The following is a 21144-nucleotide window of genomic DNA, read 5'->3' on the forward strand; positions in this document are numbered from 1 at the left end:
TCATCAGTAACTAGCAGCTGAGGTGAGTGTTGGAACATGTTCACAGCCAAACCTGCAAAACCAGGCTGCAGCAACTGCAGCAATGAAATTTGGTGGGAGGACAACCACATTAGGGCTGCAACTAACGATTATTTTAATAATCGATTAATCTGTCGATTATTATTTTTTTATTAATCATAGAATTGGATAAAAAACAAAAAACAAGAAAAGCATTCATTTCCAACCGTTTATTCAAAAACAGAACTAAAATCTTTACAAAGTGCACAAACATGTTGCTCCTTGAGCTGTTATAATAATAATAATAGAATAATAATACATACTTTATTTAAAAATCTCTATATATTTGGCAGATGTAAAGCATCTTTAAATAAAGTGCCACCTGAGCTGCCAGAACGATAAATAATTTATAAAAAATAAAGAACAATTCAAATCAGAAAATTTAACAGGAATTGTTTGAATGTCAGAACTTGTTCTCTACACTACACTGCAGATGCACACACTCACAAACTCTCACACTGACACACAAACACACCCACACACACACACACTTACTCTCTCTCTCTCAAGCTCACTTGAAGCTTATTCATAAAATTATTACCATCAATGTAGTAAGTGCAAGGTTCATTTATACACATTTAAACACAGCTTAAGATGACCAAGTGCTATAAAATAACTTTAAAATTAAATTAAAAAGTACAACACACACAAATATATTTGTCAATAATAACCTATATGGGACAAAGCACAGAATATACACTGCAAAAATGCTTTTCTAACTTAAGTTTTGTCCTGTTGAAAACAGACAGTAAATGTATCTTGATTTAATATTTTTTAGATATTTGGACTCAATATCTAAAAAATATTAAATCAAGATACATTTACTAGACACATGAAATAGCATGAGAAATTATGTCGTTTTCTGAAAAAACACCTCAAAATTAAGTGATTGTTTGCAAAATTATCTGCCAATGGGGTAAGAAAACTAATCTTAATGAGATATAATCTCAAACCGAACTTTTAAGCATCACTTAATTTTCTTGTCTAGTAATCTTTTCTGCTCTGAATAAGGGGGTCTGATAAATTCCATAAATGTAAATGTAAAGTGCCAAAATTCACATCTCTCAGCGGCATGCAAATTAACAATCAGTAAAACATAAACTAATAAAAATTTCTATTTGTCTATAGTAAAATATAGCTACAAGTTAAATCTCACTCTTCTTCTGTTACTACCCGGTGCATCCTTTACTTATGCTCCCACGTGTGTTTGTGTGTGGTGTTCTGTGGTTCCTTTTAGGCAGCCGACTCCGCCTACCACTGCTGATTGGCCTCTGAAATATATATGAGGAGACCTCAGATAGTAAACGGGAGATCTGATCGAGATATTGCCCTGTGTGGTATAGGGCTTGAGTTGTTTTGTGTGCGTGTCTGGTTTTTCTGGGGGTGGTAGTAGCCTAGTGGGTAACACACTCGCCTATGAACCAGAAGATCTGGGTTCGAATCCCGCTTACTACCATTGGGTCCCTGAGCAAGACACTTAACCCTAAGTTGCTCCAGGGAGACTGTCCCCTGTAACTACTGATTGTAAGTTGCTCTGGATAAGGGCGTCTGATAAATGCTGTAAATGTAAATGTTTTTGATTCCCCTCCTTTCCTTCATTAGTAGTGGGGCTTGTTTTATGGTGTAATTTCTGTTTATTGTTGTAAATATTCACTGTATATAAAAGCACTGTTTGTACATTTCTTTTAGCCTTGTGAGAGTCTCACCCTCTCCACACCTGTGTCGCGGTCCTCACCACCCCTAGATGAGGACGTGACATTTCATAAAAATAATATCTGTCTGTGAACAAGGTGACCACAAAGTCACAGGTTCAAACCTCTCTTACTACTGTTATGTCCCCGAACAAGACACTTAACCCTGATGTCTACAGGGAGTGCAGAATTATTAGGCAATTTGTATTTTTGAGGAATAATTTTATTATTGAACAACAACCATGTTCTCAATGAACCCAAAAAACTCATTAATATCAAAGCTGAATGTTTTTGGAAGAAGTTTTTAGTTTGTTTTTATTTTTAGCTATTTTAGGGGGATATCTGTGTGTGCAGGTGACTATTACTGTGCATAATTATTAGGCAACTTAACAAAAAACAAATATATACCCATTTCAATTATTTATTTTTACCAGTGAAACCAATATAACATCTCCACATTCACAAATATACATTTCTGACATTCAAAAACAAAATAAAAATAAATCAGCGACCAATATAGCCACCTTTCTTTCACTCAAACACTCAAAAGCCTGCCATCCATGGATTCAGTTTTGATCTGTTCACCATCAACATTGCGTGCAGCAGCAACCACAGCCTCCCAGACACTGTTCAGAGAGGTGTACTATTTTCCCTCCTTGTAAATCTCACATTTGATGATCGACCACAGGTTCTCAATGGGGTTCAGATCAGGTGAACAAGGAGGCCATGTCATTAGTTTTTCTTCTTTTATACCCTTTCTTGCCAGCCACGATGTGGAGTACTTGGATGCATGTGACGGAGCATTGTCCTGCATGAAAATCATGTTTTTCTTGAAGGATGCAGACTTCTTCCTGTACCACTGCTTGAAGAAGGTGTCTTCCAGAAATTGGCAGTAGTACTGGGAGTTGAGCTTGACTCCATCCTCAACCCGAAAAGGCCCCACAAGCTCATCTTTGATGATACCAGCCAAAACCAGTACTCCACCTCCACCTTGCTGGCGTCTGAGTCGGACTGGACCTCTCTGCCCTTTACCAATCCAGCCACGGGCCCATCCATCTGGCCCATCAAGACTCACTCTCATTTCATCAGTCCATAAAACCTTAGAAAAATCAGTCTTGAGATATTTCTTGGCCAGGTCTTGACGTTTCAGCTTGTGTGTCTTGTTCAGTGGTGGTCGTCTTTCAGCCTTTCTTACCTTGGCCATGTCTCTGAGTATTGCACACCTTGGGCACTCCAGTGATGTTGCAGCTCTGAAATATGGCCAAACTGGTGGCAAGTGGCATCTTGGCAGCTGCACGCTTGACTTTTCTCAGTTCATGGGCAGTTATTTGCACCTTGGTTTTTCCACACGCTTCTTGCGACCCTGTTGACTATTTTGAATGAAACGCTTGATTGTTCGATGATCACGCTTCAGAGGCTTTGCAATTTTAAGAGTGCTGCATCCCTCTGCAAGATATCTCACTATTTTTGACTTTTCTAAGCCTGTCAAGTCCTTCTTTTGACCCATTTTGCCAAAGGAAAGGAAGTTGCCTAATAATTATGCACACCTGATATAGGGTGTTGATGTCATTAGACCACACCCCTTCTCATTACAGAGATGCACATCACCTAATATGCTTAATTGTTAGTAGGCTTTCGAGCCTATACAGCTTGGAGTAAGACAACATGCATGAAGAGGATGATGTGGACAAAATACTCATTTGCCTAATAATTCTCCTGTACAGGTGAACTGTCCCTATAACTACTGATTGTAAAACACTCTGGATAAGGGCATCTTATTGTAGGAGTATAATCAGGATTTGGTTTATTGTAGTATTTCCTATTATATTTACATCTACCCAGTCATGAAAAGGTGTCTTTTTGGGTTAATATATTAAAAGTTTAAAAACCACATAATGCCTTCTTACAGACACTGATTAAGCATTATTTTAAGCTTAAGCATTATTTTATGAGGGGTTGTTTAGGAAATATTTCACTTTGTTACACATTAACATATGAAACTGCCCTGCATGCATCCATACTACTGAAAACTCCCACACACATATACTAAAAACTCATACAGAAACAGGTGAAAAAAATTCTTATGTAACAAAAAGAACATACAGGCTTCAGCATAAAACTGTGTGTTAGCATTACACACACACACACTCAAACCATCAAAGAAACCAAATTGTGACTATCCTGCAATAAAGTCACTCATAAAAACTCATGTCATCAGTAACTAGCAGCTGAGGTGAGTGTTGGAACATGTTCACAACCAAACCTGCTGAACCAGGCTGCAGCGACTTCAGCAATGAAATCTGGTGGAAGGACGACCACAATGTACTGTATGAACATTGCCAATTGAGTTGGTAGCAGCTTAGTCGATAACATATCCGCCTATGGACTAGAAGGCCGAGGTTCAAATCCCACTTACTGCGATTGTGTCCCTGAAAAAGACACTTAACCCTGAGTGTCTCCAGGGGGACTGTCCCAGTAAATACACAATTACTTCTACCTGCACTAAACGCGTTGTCCATGCTTCTTCCTCTACCTGCACCAGACACCTTCTCAATGCTTGCTCCTCTACCTGGGCTGGATGTGTCCATGCTTCAGTCTCTACTGCACTGGACGCGATGTCCATGCTTCCTCCTGTACCTGCACTGGACACAATGTCCATGTTTCCTCCTGTACCTGTACTGGACGCGATGTCCATGCTTCCTCCTCTACCTGCACTGGCAGCATTCATTGACTGGGTGATTACATAATTTCCTTTGGCTCTAAAGTCTGCCTCAGAAACAGGGACATCAGTACAGTCTGCAGGCAGAATTGAGGAAGAATGGTTCTGCAGAGAGCGGCAACTCTCCTCTGGGCTGAGGCCAAACAGACAGGAGTAACAGTGTCCTAGCTTAGACACACACATACCGTACAGACCAAAGGTTTGGACACACCTTCTCATTCAATTCTCACTGAAGGCATCAAAACTATGAATGAACACATGTGGAGTTATGTACTTAACGAAAAAAGGTGAAATAACTGGAAACATGTTTTATATTCTAGTTTCTTCAAAATAGCCACCCTTTGCTCTGATTACTGCTTTGCACACTCTTGGCATTCTCTCTATGAGCTTCAAGAGGTTGTCACCTGAAATGGTTTTCCAACAGTCTTGAAGGAGATCCCAGAGGTGTTTAGCACTTGTTGACCCCTTTGCCTTCACTCTGCGGTCCAGCTCACCCCAAACCATCTCGATTGGGTTCAGGAGGCCAGGTCTCCACTTTTTGTTAAGTACATAACTCCCCATGTGTCCATTCATAGTTGCCTTTAGTGAGAATCTACCAATGTAAATGGTCATGAAAATAAAGTAAACACATTGAATGAGAAGGTGTGTCCAAACTTTTGACCTGTCCTGTACACACACATGCAAACAAACAAATGCGAGAACACACACACATGTTCTTTTCTCTCTTCTTTCAATAAGTGAATAAACTTAAAAATCACACATGCACACACCCACCCATCCATTCAGACACAAAACACACACAGACTCCTCAACCAAATTACAGAGGAACAGCTGAGGGGCAAATGCTGAGCTTAGTTCTGATACAGACGCCGACTCTGTTTGAGAGAACGATAGTAGAACCATAAACACTGGAAGAACCAAGAGCACAAACCCCACAAGCAGCCAAAATATTTAAACATGGTCATATTGTGCATGCTCCTCAATGTCGGCTCTTAGTCAGCTTGAGGGCATCACTGATTCTGATGTCCAGAAATAACTTCAATCCCTCCTATTTGTAGGAAACCGACTGAAAGATATGATGGATGTTGCAATAAGAGAAATGAAAATGATTTTTTTGTCATTATGATACACATCAAGCACAGCCCCCGGTCCCCACAACAAAATGTGTCTTTTGCTATTAACCCTGCATCACCCTTAGTGAGCAATGGGCAGCCATGAAAGACGTGGGGACGGTACCTTTATCAAGGGGACCTCAGCGGCACCTTGGCAATTTGGGATTTGTACCCGCAACCTTCTGATTACAAGTCCATTTCCTTACTAGCTAGGCCACCACTGAACTATATATTTCATTGCAAGGCTATATCAGTGCTTTTCAAAATTATTAATATACAAAATGTATGACCAGGGTGAAGCAAATATGCAGTGACATTCATGGTTGATTTAAGAATAGTTTGAAATGTTTTGAAAAGGCACATGCCATAATTAAGGTGACATCATAAGTCTCAATATTCAAAATCCACTACCCAAAAAAAGAAATTTTTCTTACTCAAAAAGGGAAAGGGCCAAGCCGTTCCAGATTCCTTAAAGTCCTTTAACAAGCCATATGATGAGTGCCCAAGGTAAAGAGAAAAAGTGTTCCAATTTCTGCAGAGGAACCTGTGCCCCTGGCCGTCAGGCTCGACTGACTGAGGAGGAGCTCCTCTCCGGGGCCTTTGAACAAAGTTCAGCAGAGTCCACAGCTCACATTTAAACACAAAGCTCATCATAAAGACAGTATTTGTCAGATTTTTGCCCCAGTATGTAGTCATATCTGATTGGCGTTGAATAAAAGTTACTTTGGCTTATAGATTGCAAATGCTAATAGCCATAGTCTGTTAAGAGTTGTGTAGATGTGTACATTGCGTGTGCTTTCTCAGTTATTTTATTTTTAATAAATTTACCAAAACCTCAAGTAAAAAATTTCATGTTGTCATTATGGGGAGTTGTGTGTAGAATTCTGATGGTAAAAAAAAAAAATGTGTAATAAATTTTTGAATAAGGCTGTAGCGTAACAAAATTTGGGAAAAGTGAATGTGAACACCTGTGAACACCTTTACAAATTTACTGTACAGTCCCCGGACATAATGAATCAACTGGTGTTAGAAAGAGCTCACAAGAAAAGCTAAAACCCTACCAAGGGTTTGCATTGAAATGAATTAGTTTCACTGAAAAAATAGTTAGTATTTAATCAAGATACAGGGAGTGCAGAATTATTAGGCAAGTTGTATTTTTGAGGAATACTTTAATTATTGAACAACAACCATGTTCTCAATGAACCCAAAAAAACTCATTAATATCAAAGCTGAATGTTTTTGGAAGTAGTTTTTAGTTTTAGCTATTTTAGGGGGATATCTGTGTGTGCAGGTGACTATTACTGTGCATAATTATTAGGCAACTTAACAAAAAACAAATATATACCCATTATTTATTTTTACCAGTGAAACCAATATAACATCTCCACATTCACAAATATACATTTCTGACATTCAAAAACAAAACAAAAACAAATCAGCGACCAATATAGCCACCTTTCTTTGCAAGGACACTCAAAAGCCTGCCATCCATGGATTCTGTCAGTGCTTTGATCTGTTCACCATCAACATTGCGTGCAGCAGCAACCCAGCCTCCCAGACACTGTTCAGAGAGGTGTACTGTTTTCCCTCCTTGTAAATCTCACATTTGATGATGGACCACAGGTTCTCAATGGGGATCAGATCAGGTGAACAAGGAGGCCATGTCATTTGTTTTTCTTCTTTTATACCCTTTCTTGCCAGCCACGCAGTGGAGTACTTGGACACGTGTGATGGAGCATTGTCCTGCATGAAAATCATGTTTTTCTTGAAGGATGCAGACTTCTTCCTGTACCACTGCTTGAAGAAGGTGTCTTCCAGAAACTGGCAGTAGGACTGGGAGTTGAGCTTGACTCCATCCTCAACCCGAAAAGGCCCCACAAGCTCATCTTTGATGATACCAGCCCAAACCATTACTCCACCTCCACCTTGCTGGCGTCTGAGTCGGACTGGAGCTCTCTGCCCTTTACCAATCCAGCCACGGGCCCATTCATCTGGCCCATCAAGACTCACTCTCATTTCATCAGTCCATAAAACCTTAGAAAAATCAGTCTTGAGATATTTCTTGGCCCAGTCTTGACGTTTCAGCTTGTGTGTCTTGTTCAGTGGTGGTCGTCTTTCAGCCTTTCTTACCTTGGTCATGTCTCTGAGTATTGCACACCTTGTGCTTTTGGGCACTCCAGTGATGTTGCAGCTCTGAAATATGGCCAAACTGGTGGCAAGTGGCATCTTGGCAGCTGCACGCTTGACTTTTCTCAGTTCATGGGCAGTTATTTTGCGGCTTGGTTTTTCCACACGCTTCTTGCGACCCTGTTGACTATTTTGAATGAAACACTTGATTGTTCGATGATCATGCTTCAGAAACTTTTAAGAGTGCTGCATCCCTCTGCAAGATATCTCACTATTTTTGACATTTCTGAGCCTGTCAAGTCCTTCTTTTGACCCATTTTCCAAAGGAAAGAAGTTGCCTAATAATTATAGACACCTGATATAGGGTGTTGATGTCATTAGACCACACCCCTTCTCATTACAGAGATGCACATCACCTAATATGCTTAATTGGTAGTAGGCTTTCAAGCCTATACAGCTTGGAGTAAGACCACATGCATGAAGAGGATGATGTGGACAAAATACTCATTTGCCTAATAATTCTGCACTCCCTGTAGAAAGGTCAAATTTTGGCAAGACAAAAGTTTTGTCGCCTATACAGAAATTGAACAAATGTACTGCAAATACAAAAGTAGTGATGCTGTGAGATCCAAATTGAATATCTTGTATGACTTCCATGAGCTTGAAGGACTGCATCCATGTGCTTTGGCAAGGATTCCTACAATTTATTGATGAATATAACTGAGACAGCGCTGGTTAAAGTGGTTAATGACCTGCTGTTGGCCTCTGAACAGGCACGTGTCTCGCTGCTTGTCCTGCTTGATCTGAGTGCAGCGTTTGACACTAGCGATCACGCTTATCTCCTTGCTAGGCTAGAGATTGTTATTTGGATTAAGGGAACAGCCCTTGAATGGTTCAGATCATATCTGAACAATCAATATCAGTTTGTGGACATCAATGGTGTTTCGTAAAGTAGAGTTTGGTGTTCCACAAGCTTCTGTCCTAGGTCCGTTACTTTTTTCCCTGTACATGTTACCTTTAGGCGACGTCATCCGCAAACACGGTATTAGCTGTCATTGCTACGCTGACGACACACAGCTGTATCTGTCAGCACATGAGAGATGAGAGATGAGAGGCAGCAGCTGAACAAAATAGAGAATTGTCTGAAGGACATTAGACAGTGGATGCTCACCAACTTTCTCCTGTTAAACCCTGACAAGACAGAAGCTCTTGTACTTGGGCCTCAAGTAGCCAGGCATAAGCTGGCTGACTACACCATAACCATGGATAGCCTTTCTATTTCACCAAGTATTGAAGTAAAGGATCTGGGTGTAATCATTGATGCAGGTCTCTCATTCAATTCGCACATAGATAATGTCACTAGGATAGCATTCTTTAACCTTAGAAAAATTGCAAAAATAAGAAATATCATTTCAATGCATGATGCAGAAAAGTTGGTCCATGCATTTATTACATCAAGGTTAGATTACTGCAATGCAGTAATCTGGATGCTCTAGTAGGTGCATGAGTAAACTCCAGCTAGTACAGAATGCTGCAGCCAGAGTTCTAACTAGAACTAGGAAATTTGACCACATCACCCCAGTCTTACAATCACAGCACTGGTTACCCATCAAATTTAGGATTGACTACAAAATCCTACTTTTTACCTATAAAGCTCTAAATGGTCTTGCCCCGCAATACCTGAGTGAACTTTTAGTTCTTTATGACCCGCCACACCCCCTTCGATCAATGGGTGCGGGGTCAACTACTGGTACCAAAAGTACAGAAGGTCACAGCTGGGAGCAGATCCTTCTCCTATAGAGCTCCACAGTTGTGGAACGGCTTGCCTGTCAGTGTCCGGGACTCAGACATAGTCTCAGTGTTCAAATCCAATCTCAAATCTGTTTTCTCTGGCTTTTTGTCAGAGACACTCATTTCACTTCACTTTGACACAGTGTCAATTATAAAGTTTATCACAGAGTCTCCCTGTTAGACACAGATAGAGTTAAATTCACCATAGTTAGGCTGTCCTAGTTAGGGTACCGGGCCACTGTAGCACCAATATACCACTATTACCATAGATTTCAGTATCAGTCGTACAGTGCAACCGTCTGCCGCTGCTTCTGTTTGTTTTTCTCCGATACACGGAATTAAGCGCCCAGACTACTGGCAGAACCCAGTGAGGAGACCAGCAAATAAATCCTGGTTCCTGACAACTTCTAAACGAGGACATAGCATGAAACGAACCAGAGGGTCACCACAGCCACCACCACCATTACAACTACAGCTTCAGGGATCTTCAAGTGGACCAGTAACACCATAATGGACATGTAATGTAGACCATGACACTGGACTACATCCTGGACTTCTCCAACCCTACAACTGTAGAACTTATTATTATGTTTTCGTTCTTTCTCTCCTATTGTACAAACCATCACCAGCCCTGCACTGACACCATTTGCAGGCTCACTCTACCCTGGAAGGGGGTCCCTCTCTGTATCACTCCTTCCCAAGGTTTATTCCTTTCTTTTTTTCTCTCTCCTAGAGTTTTTTTGTGTGGACTTTTTATTGTGTGCAGAAGGGTCAAGTGTGGGGGGGTGTCAACTGTAGGGCTTGTCAAAGGCCATTGAGACATACTGTATGTGATTTTGGTCTATATAAGAAATAAATGTTGTTGTTGTTGTTGTTGTTGTTGTAATCAGGAATAGCAAAGAAAGCAGTCCTGCATGCCTCCCAGAGTTCATCATTATTCTTTGGTTTCGTCTTGCATGCTTCCTCTTTCATCCTACCCCACACATGCTCAATGATGTTCATGTCTGGTGACTGGGCTGGCCATTTCTGGAGCATCTTGATCTTCTTCGGCTTGAGGAACTTTGATGTGGAGATGGAAGTATGTGATGGAGCATCATCCTGTTGCAGAATTTGGCCTCTTTTATATGGTTGGGAATATAAAAGGTAGCTAAGATTTCTTGGTATTATGGACTATTGATGTTGCCTTCAACTCTGCAGATCTCTCGCACACCCCCATACTGGATGTAACCCCAGACCATGATGCTTCCGCCACCAAACTTCACTGTTTTCTGGGTGAATCTCAGATCCATGCAGGCTCCAGTAGGTCTCTTGCGAGGTGTAATTCAATAGAAGATTCATCTGAAAAATCCACCTTCTGCCACCTTTCCAGCGTCCAAATGCTCAGGGTGAATCTTAGGCATGTCTGCAGAGGACTAGTTGCAGTTGATGTGAAGGTCTAGTGTACTGGGGTTCTTTTTATACACACCTGAGACCTAATTGAGCCATTATTAGTCACAGGTGAAGCTCATATGACAAGATGACAAACACTTATTTCTTTGCAAAAATTGACTCAATGGGCTTTACCAAGCTTTGAATGTTAGAACACTTTTTGACAGTTTTGTTTTGCACTGAAATATTATTACAAAAGCTGTTGTGAATAAAATGAGCCATTTCTTGTAAAAATATATTTCAGCGCACTTGAGGTCAATTTGTACACAAGCGACAAGACTTTTGTCAGGGACTGTATGTGTTGTACACTTACTCCCTCACTGTGTGTTTATGTGTGTTTATCCGTAACAATTCCCTGTTGCCGACTATGTGCTCATTATTGGCATGTTTGTAAGTTATGTTAGTTGTCATGGTGATGGACAGGAAGAAGGTACACACCCTCACCCCATACCACAGGCATTACATTCCCTGTATGTACACGAATACATTACAAACAAAAGACTGTGTATGCATTTGTGTGTGCGTGTGCATGAATACACGGTGTGTGCACAAACTGGGTGTTTGCATATACTCTCAGTCAACACCACAAGAGAGGACAAGACGAGGGCAATTCCCAACCACACTGTTCATTGTAGCAATGCTACAAGCATTCCCCCTTTATAAAGTCCTTGAGAACACACAGCTTCACAAACCTAAACACACTCAAACAGCAAAAATGTCACACATACATGTCCACATGCCATGTAAATTACACATGCATCATTAGGGGGCATTGGTGATCTGAGCAACACACTGCTCCCTGGGCTCCTGTCATGGCTGCCCACTGCTCACTAAGGCTGAGGACACTTTCACTTTTTTCATCAGACTCGTAGGACAGTTTACAAACTGTCTGCCGCTGCAGAGCATATTTACAAACAGCTTCCCAGGGCACAAAAATCTCTTTTTGGATTTATTACAATTGTAAAAATGAAATGCTAATTCAGTTAACAAAATTCAACAACAACTACAATAATGAGTAAATGCTATGTATCAGGTCTGGTTAATTCCTAAACAATTCTGTGCTGCTCACTGTGTCCATTAATAGATTCCCAATAGAACTACCATCTGCACATTTTTGTAGGTCTACTTACATGTTCCCGTCTAGGTGGAGGGAACATACACAATGTGTTGGTGGACGGAGTGAAGGAGGAACACACGGGCCAAACCAAAGTACAATAAAAGTGTATTTATTTACAGTACAGGAAGTGATATATACAGTTAAACCATCTAGTGCTATATACACCACCACAAAACACTCAACCAAACACACACAAAGTATATACAACATTGGCACAGAGCTGAACACACTGACAGAGGAAAATACAAATACACACATGTGCAGGGACACATAGGGACAACCAACACTAGAGACAAGAACAAAGCACAATGAACAACAACTCCAACTCTCTCTTTTTCTCTCTACCAAACATCTCCACTCCAATCTCCTCCGTGAGCACTAGGCTAGAGTCTTCCTGTCTCAGGCCTCCTCATATACAGGCAGCAGAAAAGCCTCCAGACCGTGGGTGGAGCCAGCAATCCGAAGCCCCTACCCATGCAGACAAAATACACATACAAGCACAGGAATCCCCACTAACGCTAATGGTGCTAAGCACCCAGGGATGTAACACTACTGTAGGTAAGAACAAAAAAAATTACGCAGAGCATTAAATATGACTGTGTGAATACATGCTTCCACAAAAACTGCTGGTAAAGTAAAGAGGGTGTTTAGTATTTAAGAAACCTGCTGACTGTATTAGTGAGGTCACTGCATGACCAGTCATTCCAGCAGACTAATAAATCCTTTCAAAGCCTTTTTATGCAACCTTCAGTGCGGCCATGGTCGCCAGCACAGATTGCTTATTTACAGCCGACATCAAAGGTGTCTGAGGCTGGACTTCTTTCGTCACTAGAAAAAAAAAAGATGCCAGGAGATACAGCATGCAAATGAGGAAGTAGTTAAGAGCAGTGATCAAAGTTCAGTTGTGTGTCCTTCCTGCCCACTTTCTTATTGGTCTCCTTCCTGCCTGCTCTGTTAAACTGTGGAAGGACAGTGAGTAATGGGAGAGTCAGCTGCTGCTTGGAATCCAGCTTAGTGATTTCTATAAACTAGTATGAATCTTCTCCATTCGTTAGTTCATCAGTGAGCTCAGTCCAAACTCACAATGATGTCGCACAGAAACCATCTGGAAATGATTCACTGAGGAAAAGGAGACTGGAACAATTATATAAAATTATGAATAAATCCAATGTTTTCCAGTAGTGTGTACTGTATTTACTTTAATGCGCTATGTGTGGAGCAAATAAGCCTCATTATTCTCTTGTACTCAAACACACATAACCCTGACATATTTAATGTGACTTTGAATGTGGCCTCTGTGTTAATACTTATTTCTGTTAAAAGAAAGCAAGGTTTATATTTCTGCATAGAGTGGTCACACCAAAACTGTAGCAAGCAACTCCAACAACTTGACAGATGAGTACGCACTGATGCCATCTTTACTTTGAACAAGGTGACGGCAAATTTCCCTGTGAAGGCATTGGCCAGTGTCTCTACTCACATCTATGTCAGAGGTGAAGCAAGCTAAAAAAATGGATTTCCTCTGTAAGGAACTTAATAATATGACATAATAAGTTGTGTTCTTTGAAAAAATATAATTCTCACCACCCTGTAGGGGTGTGGTCTGGCCCCACCCATCCCATCAATGCATACTCTTCAATTCACACATTACTTTAATAATGCATGAAGTAGATTGTTCTGATGGCCAAACAAAATGGCACAAGGGTCTCTGAAGTTGGCACACTGTACCATGGAATGCAGTCTGCGGTTGACCCCTTGCTGATACACAGACAGTCTTCAGCTGGTATGCCAGTGCAATGTGTCTGGTATGTCACAAACCACTAGCTCCTATGTGGATGGCTTCAGTCTAACTATATACTGGCATGCAATTGTGCAGCAAATGCAGTACAATCACTATTAAGCTGCAAATTCAATGCACCATCGAGAGCACAAAACAATAAGGCTTCAGTCACCCTGGTCAGCAAGCATTTTGGCCCCAGAAACCCCTTCCCACCACAAGCCCACACAATCTTTTCCTGTATCAGCAGGGGGAAAAGTGTTCACAGAACAAGATGCCTGCATTTGTGGAGTGACAGACTCCTGGGACCCATGGCTGTGAGTCAGCAGTCACCTCTTGTTCTGGCAGTTATTCAAGCACTCCTGCTGCAAAGCAAATTCTCTTCTAGCTGGCTGGCCTGACAATGCGCTCACCACATTTGCTGCGTGGGCGTGGTCTTAATATTCCAACGTGGAGTCTTTATTGATAGACCTGTGTGCACTCCCTGGCTGACCAGCACACCAGAAGTGACTGGAGCATCAAATTTGCAATGTGAGCCAGCAGCAAAGATTTGTGGACGTCTCTGGGCATCAAGATAAAGTTGAGGTCGAGCCAACATCATGGTAATGAGAGATGATGAGCATTTATGGCAACCAATCAGAATTTCAGGTGAATTGATGAATAGCAATAGATACCAACCAAACGTGGCACAGTGTTAATGTAATTCCAATATGTTATACCAGTTCTGAGACTCATTCAGTTCAGCATCTTTAGCTTTAATATTAGAATTGTTGTTCTTATGACATGCGTGTCTAATAAATATCTGTCTATTCACTGATTACTTTTATTAAAACAATAATGAATTTACATAGATATAACAATATTACCCTCCATTACTCCATTAGTCCCAAATGTTGGAGATTCCTGCTCTAGGATATCTCATAAGGCGGCAATAAACCCTTCTTATTATAAAAGTAATTATACATAATTCCATTCAATTTATATGTATTCCAAACAAATGTATTTATGCTTCACATACAGAGGGCATGTTTTCAAATGTTTTCATTCCAATTAAATATTTGTATATTTTGAAAACACCTAAATACCAAAAACTTAAAAATAAAACAGTACACACAGTAGTATTTGATCTCAGCATAAGAAGCAAACTATACCGCAAATGTAATATAGAATAGGTCCTCCATTGCAACCAAAACCGATGTGCCTAGGCATGAACTCAGGTCATAGCAGGGATTGCAGATCCTTTAAACCTCCTAATTTCTATCTGCCATTTCTATCTGAACTTTTAATCAAAGTTCAGATTAAAAAACATCTGCAGTGCTGTACAATCAGGGAATAATACAGTATTTTAAATAATAAATTTGGTCACACTGCTTCCACCAGCTGGCTTTGGAGGTGGACATAGGTGGACAGTGGTGGCCTAGCGGTTAAGGAAGCAGCCCTCTCATGGCTGCCCACTGCTCACTAAGGGTGATGGGTTAAAAGCAGAGGACACATTTTGTTGTGTGCACCGTGTGCTGTGCTGCAGTGTTTCACAATGACAATCACTTCACTTTCAGGTTCAGCTTGGAAATATAGATACACAAAGAAGCATTCACAAACAGGAAACTGAAAATGAATACAGTAAATATTAATGTCAACATTGTTTGTTAATTTGATCTTTGCTATGCTCTGGGTGCAAATAAATAAGTCTAGTTTGCACAGAGTAGCATACAGGCGTGGGTGAGTGAGGTATCAGCAGGGGCCCAGTCTGTTCATCTGCCCGGTCTCTGGGGTGACTGGACAGAGTTTACTGCTAAATTCTACACAACATTACACTGCCTCCCAGGCTTCTGCACCTTCTACCCATGTTCACCTGAAACATGCACCGTTCTTAATCTAAATGTCACTCTGTCCCAACCTGAACTATGGCATCTGCACAATGCCTGCTGCCGGCCGGGCATTGACAGAAGTTAGGTGTGAAGAGCTGTGTGGGGAGACAGCCAGCCAGCAGGAAGCAGTTTGCTTCCCACTCATGTGAGAGTGGAAATGTGTGTGGGAAAGAGTGAGAAATAAATAAGTGTTCCAGCATGTTAGCATGGTGATGAAGGATGCAGATTTCACAACAGAGGCTGTGTGTATGAGTGTGTGTGCATGTGAGTGTGTGCGTGTGTGAAAGAAAGTGTGAGACAAGGTGAGTCTGATGTAAGGTGTGCTCTTCACCATCTGGCATCTTCCTCTAGCCGGCACTGTGTCTGACACAAACTTTGAGCAACTGCTACAGCAAGTACGCAACACACTCGCAACTCAGGCTACACTCCTCATCACTGCAGTGATCCTGCACATACACAAACACCAAATTCACACCAAATTATAAAAAATGCTCAGATATAGCGAGGAACTTCCACTAGAAACAGTAATCATATTTCTTCTCATTATTTATATGATAAAGAAATTATATATTTTTTAATAAATTTAAGCCTACTTCAAATGTAGATATTATATAGAATGCAAAGATAGCTGTGGTCAAGTACTGTTCAAAGAATAGACTTGGGTACCATACATCTGCCTATAGTCTACTTCTGAAGCTGGTTTATCAATTATCGATAAATCACGGTGCATTACACACATTTTCCTACATTACATCACATGATGTTTTCAGATAGAAGGGTTTAGGTCTCGTTCATTCGTGTGGACGCTTCGATTTGCTACAACGAGCAGAAAAACTGTCTGCATCCATTCCGCTCACCTGACGTCATAAATGCCAGAAAAGCACCTGGTTAGGACGTTCGTGGCCCCAGGTGAGTACAAACTAAACGCGGACAGTTTTTCTGCTCATTGTCATGTTGTAGATCTCTGGACACTCAGAGACTAAGAAGATCAGCTTTTCCTCCATTCCTGCTTTGTGTCTGTGTTTCAAAGGGACAGACAAAACATGGAAAAAACTCATTGCGCACAAGGTCACCAAGTAGCTTGAGGCACAGCATAGAACTCCAACCTGGAACGACGCTGTACTCAGATTAGGCCGCCATAGTCACTGCTTTTCAACGAGAATTTTTCACCGCCAGAAAATAACCAAGCAAAGTCATTATGAAATATAACTGATAATGTCCTGCTCTGCATCGATGCAGAATCATCCATGTTTTTTTAAATTATAAGATTAATTTCAATACTCCCACTGTTCTGCATAACCAACAGGAGAGCATGAGGCTGTTTTGAGCATGTCTTTCATGTGGTGCACTAACACTCAAAATGTTAAGCTTGTCTTGGCATATATTTTCTTCTGATAAATCACTATAGAGATAGAATATTTACAATATATGTGTTTGATGGGTGAAGAGTAAAAGCATACTTCTAAATGGTCTACTGATACCAAGCACCTTTTCTTGACATTGTGAAAAATGTCTGTACCTCTACAATTATCATGTATTGTGAAATACATTGTAATTAGTGTTGCAAACTGATTTTAAAAATTTACGAAATAATGGTGATTATCTAAAAAATTATTGCACTGAATTATAAAATTGCTCCTGAGTTTGAGTGGGTAGGTGAGTGTTTGTATTGAAAATACAAAAGATGAATAGTCCGAATCTGCCATAAAACTGCTTCACAGTACAGATTGTCTCTGCCTTTTAATGTCAAAGGTCAGACAGAACTCTGCTGAATTTACTGCACTGATGTATTTTGAAAGCTGCCAGAAACTAATGCATATGGCTCCAATGAGTCAAAATTAGGAAGCAGCCAGTGGATTTTTTCTTATTCTGCTTTTATGACTAAGCTGTACACTTGCTATATTGATCTTTGTAAACAAGTACGTGTGGGCCATTCAGAAGCATAGGCATTCTGAACCAAACTCCTCTGTAGGTCAAAGTGTAACCTGACCCTGAGGATGTCAGCATAGCCCCAGGCTGACCATTGTGACTGGTGTATGTGACAGGGTGGACAAACCCCATGACAAATTGACATTTCCTTTCCGCATGAAAAACGTGTGACATCCAAGGGACACGATGTGCTGCACACATGTTCATACAGACCTGTTCAAATGACAGCTCACTGACAAAGTAGAAAAACTGGAAAAATGAAAACACATGTCATGATCAACACTGATGACAGCCACCAAAGTCAACACACAGCTGCTGATGCTGGCGGATCTGCTGAGGATATAAAAGAGGACATATCCAGCCTGTACGAAACTGAACTGACGTCACCAGAGTTGGTGCTTATTCAGTTGCATTTATTTGGTTTATATTCAAATCTACTCAACTTTTCAAGGAACAGTTTGGTCTTCAAAAAATGTACTCTTTAATGATAGATTAGACCCAAGTCCTGATTGGCAAGTCTCAGTTTGGGTTCAATTGAATGTAGCTCCACTCCCAGAAGCTTTATCTGGGTGTGTTAGAATTCTAAATGCTTTCTTTTCATCATCATTAACTGATAACTCAGGTCACATCTGGGTCTTAGCTGTATTCCGGTCAAACTCTCATTGCATGCAGGTCTTTCTACAGCAATATGTTTTCCCTAATGGCCTCTAAATCTCTTTATAGCTTAAAGTTGTAGGCTCTGGTGCTGAGCTGAAGATTGGGTTAAGGACCATTGAGACGACATGCAGGAAGCTCAACCTCAGCACTGCTTTCTAAAGCAAATGGTATTGAAAAAAATAGTTTAGACTGAAAATAGCCAATGTGAACCTGAAAAAGACCCACTAAAGCATGTCCACATTAATCCCCATGTTAGCCACCAGTAAAGTCATGCAAGAAACTATTTGATGAAATGCCAATTGTCTTCGGTATGTTGGCACCACATAGATGTCAAACTGCTGCTTAAAAGAAGTTAAAAAAAAGCAACAGTGTAATAATTTCCACTCCAGTTAGTGATGCATCACATTGACCATGCGAGACATGTTTCTATGAAGTTAGGGTTGAAACTGATTTAGATACACTACAATATAAAGTGCCTAATGAGAGTTCAGGTTAGGATTAAGATTTTTGGAATCTTGCCTTAAACTGCTGAATATAATACAACATTTTCTGTGGCATGCAATACGGTCCCATTCCATGTGTGAATTATTGTGACATCAAATGATCTAGTAAAAGAAAAACTGACACATATTCATGTATGGTAATGTATTAATTACCTAACCACACCACAACATGACAGTTCCAAGATGGTTCTGGTCAGCGATCTGCACTTCATGATTCTGAAAATAGTCTTGGGCTTCAGTAGTGATGCATCGGTTGGAATTGAGAGTAAGGACGTGGACAAGATACCACTGATATCCCCTTGATGAAGGTATTGTCCCCACACTCCCCAGGCGCCTGTCATGGTTGCCCACTGCTCACCAAGGGTGATGCAGGGTTAAATGCAGAGGAGTGTTATGAGTGTGGATTTGATTCAAGCAATAAAGTCTTCTTCCTTCTTTCCTTCCTTCCTTCTTTCCCACTCTCTCCCTCTCCAGGCTTTTGCAATTTGCGCTGATTCAATAAGAAATAACTTACAATATCAGTTGTTTCTCCTCAGACTCCCGCAGCCAAGGCCGGAGGCCAGCCGAGCCCCTGAGGTGTTCCATCAGAATCCTCCATAACAGAATAATCCGGAAGTTCATTCAATGAACACTGAATTAATGGCAGCCTCGTATCAACATACTGGGCCTGAAGGAGGAAAGCAGTGGAGTGGTAAAAAGGTGTGATAAAAATTGGCTCTGCCATACTAAAAGTTTCATGTGTTTCCTGGAGGTTGCCCTCCCACCGCTGGCAGCCACTCAGCAAGATTCCTTGCATTTCTCAACCATCACTGGTCTTCATGCAGGAAATAGGATGTTCTCCACACATCTCTCATGACATTTCTCCACTAATATCCATCGTAAGTTGCTCTTTAAAAAATTACACCCAATTAGATGCAAGCAAGATATCATCTGATCACATGGCTCCACAGTAAGGATAAGTGTTTGATGAAAGCTGATTTTGAGATGAATAAATCCTTTCTGATCATATTTTGTGCTCTTTCCCCTACAAAACTAGCTGTATATTTATTCTATGTGCTTTTACAAGGACATTAAGACGGCCAGTCTCGCAGTCTCTGGTGAGCCTTCAAACAGTTCATACTACAAAGAAAAAAATATATAATCGAAAGTAAATATTGTGTGAATATAAGAATACATTCAGAAATTGGAATAGACTGCAAAGACCACATCAGCAGGGTCTCAGTGCCAACTTCAGACCAACAGCACACAGATGAATTATACTGATAATAATCCCATGCGGACCTGTGGAAATGTACAGTGAGTAGTTATTTAAAGTTCCAGATCGATGGAGGAGTCCCCAACAGCGCGATCACCTGCTCCGGGACAAGGATGTCACTGTCATTGTTTCCACTGCGCAATAAAGAAGTGACTTCTCACGGGACACTGCAGCTCGTAGCCGAGCCCTTCATCATCATCATCATCATCATCATCATGACCAGAGAGGCGTGTTACTGCCAACGTTACTACCGCGTACAGGAAGTCCTGCAGCTGGCGAGACGCGATACGCGGCTGGCGTTTATACGTATGAGAGAAAAGGCGACAGGATGCGCGCTGCTGTCGCTGCAAAATAATCCTCAACTTCCAGTTTCGGCATCTCGACGGTCTCTGTCCACATCCCAAGTTGGAAAGGGGATAAATATGCGCTCCTACCTGAGAGCCCGCTGGAGGATCCGCCGTTTCATTCCGCCGCCGCCGCGCTCCCCATCTCGGCTGCCGTGAGAGCAGCGCCACACTCCCTCTGCGTGCGTGCGTGCGTGCGTGCGTGCCTGTCTGCCTGTCTGCTCTCCCGCCTGCCCGCCTGCCTGTCTGCCCGCCCGCCTGTCTCTCGCTCGCCACGCCGGGGCTTTTCCCTCTCTGCCCGACAGACTGGAACTGCGCTTCAGCTGATACACGGCTCCTCTCGAGACGGGCCCCGCCCCCTTCCCACGCGCCACGCACCGCCGCGCCGCGCGCTCCTCAATCGGTCCGGGAAACGTTTAATCATCGTTTTTTTTTCATTGCCTCCTCACCAATATGAACTAACTAGTGTCAGGTGACGTCATGGAACATTCCAAAAATTCCAAGTGGCCGATAGCTTTAGCAAGAGCAACGTGGTGTAACTCCGTTTTTAAAGACAAAAATGCAAAACGTTTAACACACACACACAAACACATTGAGGGAATCCTCAGAGAGCCATGCAATACTCGGGAGCTTTTTAAAATTTCAACATGCACAGTCAAGAAGGTACAAATGGATAAAAATGACATACTTATGGCAACTCAGTTTCATCAAATCATTTGAATTGAAAATAATAATATTTTCATTTGCGTTAACATGCTAAAATTGAATG

At 41.3% G+C, this 21144-nt stretch overlaps 1 protein-coding gene across 3 annotated transcripts in view; it reads right to left on the minus strand.

Moving 5' to 3' along the window:
- hivep3b (HIVEP zinc finger 3b) overlaps nt 1-20743 on the minus strand; it is a 79500-nt gene extending 58757 nt beyond the window's left edge. For 2 of the 3 annotated variants that reach the window (XM_028979763.1, XM_028979761.1), the window contains exon 1: nt 20466-20743. The gene's annotated coding sequence lies outside the window, so the exon portion shown is untranslated. Of the gene's footprint in view, nt 1-19290; nt 19444-20465 lie in introns of all 3 variants that reach the window. The other variant, XM_028979762.1, reaches the window with a different exon arrangement.
- Between the last annotated feature and the right edge of the window lie 401 nt (nt 20744-21144).

This window comes from Denticeps clupeoides, chromosome 5 (genome assembly GCF_900700375.1).
Source record: "Denticeps clupeoides chromosome 5, fDenClu1.1, whole genome shotgun sequence".
Classification (NCBI taxonomy): domain Eukaryota; kingdom Metazoa; phylum Chordata; class Actinopteri; order Clupeiformes; family Denticipitidae; genus Denticeps; species Denticeps clupeoides.